This window comes from Apium graveolens, chromosome 7 (assembly GCF_009905375.1).
Source record: "Apium graveolens cultivar Ventura chromosome 7, ASM990537v1, whole genome shotgun sequence".
Classification (NCBI taxonomy): domain Eukaryota; kingdom Viridiplantae; phylum Streptophyta; class Magnoliopsida; order Apiales; family Apiaceae; genus Apium; species Apium graveolens.
Genome location: NC_133653.1, coordinates 199,290,924 through 199,295,373, shown reverse-complemented (window position 1 = coordinate 199,295,373; position 4,450 = coordinate 199,290,924). Strand labels below are relative to the sequence as shown.

At 28.7% G+C, this 4,450-nt stretch overlaps 1 long non-coding RNA gene across 1 annotated transcript; it reads right to left on the bottom strand.

Moving 5' to 3' along the window:
* Positions 1 to 1,037: 1,037 nt before the first annotated feature.
* LOC141675034 (uncharacterized) lies at positions 1,038 to 1,810 on the bottom strand. The gene is made up of 3 exons (XR_012555862.1): positions 1,746 to 1,810; positions 1,549 to 1,654; positions 1,038 to 1,371 (listed from the first exon to the last, which is right to left on the bottom strand). It is a non-coding gene; the product is annotated as an uncharacterized LOC141675034 (long non-coding RNA).
* Between the last annotated feature and the right edge of the window lie 2,640 nt (positions 1,811 to 4,450).

The following is a 4,450-nucleotide window of genomic DNA, read 5'->3' as shown; positions in this document are numbered from 1 at the left end:
TACAAGAAATTTATAAACACACAACAATTTTGCACCGTTGTCTGAAAGATAGATTTTTCGTAGTCTATTCAGCATTTTTCAATACTTGTTAAAATCAATAAGGCACAACTGGTATTCTATATTAACCATTGTTGGAACTTTTTTAAACAACAGTTTTTTTATTTTTATTTTAAAATATGTGCACAAATCTTTAGAAAATTAATCTCATTATTTAAAATAAACCAATTTTAAAATAAAATGGTATTATGGTAATCCAATTGTTATTTCACAATTGAAATTAAATCAACAATACAAAGGTTCTCTACAAGAATTACAACTATAATTTAAAAAATTTATTTCTAAACATGCTTATTAATGTACACAATAAATAGTTTGCATAGGTATTTAGTCTATTTTTCCAAACAAGCAAGGGAATGATCATTCCAATTAGCACACCAAGTCTTAGTTCTTGTTCTTGCCCACCAAGTTCTTGTTCCAAGTATTATATATACCTGAAGGTTTTCTGCATCAAGAATTAAATGTGAGAAGAATATATAGAACATCAAGAACAGTTAAAAAGAAGGCAGAAAAAAATAAAATTAAAGAGTAAAACCTATAATTAACAATATTATGCCTTCACCCAATTTGTAGATACAGCCAGTAGCATTACAGAGATAATAAACATCAACCACTACAAGCAATATCATGGCCAGGAGGGTATCTAATATACAAATTTATAATAAATATAGAAACATTCACTTAATAAAAGAATATTAATTTTTGATATTTTTAATATATGGCTAACCCTAAGAGTTTGTGTGTTCTTGTGTATAATTAATTATTTTCAACTAAAAGAGAGGCCGAGAAATATGAAAAATCTCGGGAAAAATGTTCCGTTATTTCGCTGTTACCGAAAAAATTATTAAAAACGTTGAGATAATGTTCATTTTGGAACATGTTTTCCCGTCATGAAAAGGGGAAGTCATTTTCCACAAATTTATCACTTTTCTTGAACGAATTTTACTCTCTTGAAAAATATTTAATTTCCAAAAGACCAAACAAACACAGGAAAATATTGAAGTTTTCTTTCTGAAAGTCAAACAAACACAGAAAAAGCATTTTGCGGACAAGTATTTTCCGAAAACAAATGGAGCCTAAGACTACCTAAATTTTAATAGATGAGCGTCACCCTTGTCATATGATCCAGGTAAGGCAAATGCAGTATTTGTGCTAAAAACATAATTTTCTGTCATAACTTCCCTTCAATGGAACTCTGTAGGCATAAAATAAGATGCAAAAATTACTTTTTACTAGAAATGTAAACTGGGGGAAAACTTACTGGACTTTGTAATAGTTAAAATAACGATCGAATCCAACGACAACGGCCCCGACCTGTACAGCATAAAGAATTAGTTTGAGCAGGGAAGCAGTGGGAGTATATAACTTTTTAAATAAGCTAGAACTATTTTTAACATGTAATGAGGAACATGTAATTCATTTTTCTTTGAGGCAATTAGTAAATTCCAGATAAACTTATAGTAGCAGCATGTATTCAAAGCAATAACTAACATTCTCATCATGCTCCATATAAAACCCAGGCTTAAGCTCGATCTTTTTCCCACCATCATCCTGTAAAAGAGAACCCTGGAGGCTATAAGAGTTGCAATGTGATTCCCTAAAACAAATATATTCTTAGTATTCTCATATAATCTGATAGTATTCTCTTATAATCTGATATCAAATATGATGGGGAGTTTAGTGGTTACCTGAATATTTAACCATAATCCCGGTGGCTTCAACTGCCCAGCCAAATTCAATTGCCCAGCCAAATCTCCAATAACTACTTGAAAAGAGCTGGAATCAAACTCATGTGGCCGAAAGGGAACTCCCTGGCTTACTGTCCAAGTTTACAAGGAAGATTGTTACCATCCAGAAAAATCATTGTCATCATTTTAATAAAGACTATTGGCAACTCTTTTTTTCCCAGAGACTATCGATAATCTTAGTAACAAAATCTTCATTCTCTCTATCCTTCATAAAATCGTGAAAAACATCATCATTTTCAACTTCAGCTACTGAGATGGTGATTTTGTTGGAAAGAGAGGAAGTAACAAAACGAGGAAGGGGGTGGTCAGATAAGTGGTGGAACAACAACTACTCATATTCATTCCCCCGAATGCCTTTCTCTTTGATTTTAATTCAATTATTAATCTGCAAGTTGGGAATAGAAGCTGTTCCCATGGAGTAAATTAAGCACAACAATCATAGAACCTAACCTTGCAAATGATAAACAACTTATATGCAATTCATATGCAATTTTGTTAAAGAGAAACAAGATTGGGTGAGGGAGATGGTTAAGGGAGATGGAAGAGTAGAGACAAGCACGAGAAGAAGAGGAGAAGAGGAGAAGAAGAGGGGTCAGATCTAAGAAAGGGGAAGGGGAGAAGTAGGGGGAAATTAAAATTAGAAGGAAGTGGGAAATCAAAATTAAAGGGGGAAACCAAAAATTGTGTGAAAATGAAAAAAATCATAAAATATTTTTTTATTTATATATTATAATTAAATACTTATTTGTATTTTACTTTATATTAATAGAATAATTTTTATTTTAAATAATTTCACATAATTTTTTATACAAAATTATTTGAAACAAATTTGAAAATTTTAAATTATTTTTCTACATAACAAAAATTAATATATATTAACATTTTGCAAGATGACCCTAAAAGCATTTTTTAAGAAATTAATTAATTAATCAAGAAATAGTCTTATTTTTTTGAGTTGCACTTCTATTCGATTTTCAACAAAAAATCATACAAGATAAATTTAAAATTTTATGAATAATTCTTTTTATGATTACAATCAATATATCTCAATACAATATTTCCTCACATAAAAGATTATTTTGAATTTTTTAATAATTTTTTCGTATGATTAAAATCAATATAACTTCGTATCTGTATGGTTGGATCATTGAAAAAATGAATTAATAATCCTGACGTGCAAGATGGATTTCAAATTTTTTAATAATTTTTTTTAATGAATAAAATTGATATATCTTAACATCCGTATGGTTGGATCGTCAAAAAAATTATTTTAAAAATTAATCTAGTAAATCGGGAACCAGTCTCGTTGTCGGGAGGGGTACTTTTACCGGAATTTTCTAATCCTGACATGCAAGATGGATTTCAAATTTTTTAATAATTTTTTCTAATGAATAAAATTGATATATCTTAACATCCGTACGGTTGGATCGTCTAAAAAATCATTTTAAAAATTAATCTTGTAAATTGGGAACGAGTCTTCTTGTCGGGAGGGGTACTTTTACCGGATTTTCTAATCCTCACATGCAAGATGGATTTAAAATTTTTTAATAATTTTTTCTTATGACTAAAATTGATATATCTCAACATCCGTACAGTTGGATCGTCGAAAAAATCATTTGAAAAATTTATTTCGTTAATCGGCAACGAATTTTGTTTTTGGGAGTTGTACTTTTACCTCATTTTCCTTAAAAACTCAAACAAGATTAATTTTAAAATTTTTTATTATTTTTTTACATGGTTAAAATCAATATATTTTAACATCCGTACGGTTGGATCGTCCAAAAAATCATTTAAAAAAATATGTTGTTAATCAGCATTGAATCTTGTTTCATGGAGTTGTACCTTTACCTCATTTTTCTTATAAAGTCAAGCAAGATAAATTTTGAAATTTTTTATTATTTTTTTACATGGATAAAATCAATATATTTTAACATCCGTACGGTTGGATCGTCCAAAAAATCATTCAAAAAATTTATTTCGTTAATCGGCATCGAATCTTATTTTAGGGAGTAGTACTCTTACCTCATTTTCCTTAAAAACACAAACAAGATAAATTTTAAATTTTTTTATTATTTTTTTACATGGCTAAAATCAATATATGTTAGCATCCGTATGGTTTGATCGTCGAAAAAATCATTTCAAAAAATCATTTCGTTAATCGGCAACGAATCTTGTTTTAGGGAGTTGTACTTTTACCTCATTTTCCTTTAGAGCTCAAGGAAGATAAATTTTGAAATTTTTTATTATTTTTTTACATGGCTAAAATTAATATATTTTAACATCCGTACGGTTGGATCGTCCAAAAAATCATTCAAAAAATTTATTTCGTTAATCGGCATCGAATCTTGTTTTAGGGAGTAGTACTTTTACCTCATTTTCCTTAAAAACATAAACAGGATAAATTTTAAATTTTTTTATTATTTTTTTACATGGCTAAAATCAATACATGTTAATATCTGTACGGTTTGATCGTCGAAAAAATCATTTCAAAAAATTATTTCGTTAATCGACAACGAATCTTGTTTTAGGGAGTTGTACTTTTACCTCATTTTCCTTTAAAACTCAAGGAAGATAAATTTTGAAATTTTTTATTATTTGTTTACATGGCTAAAATAAATATATTTTAACATCCGTATGGTTGGATC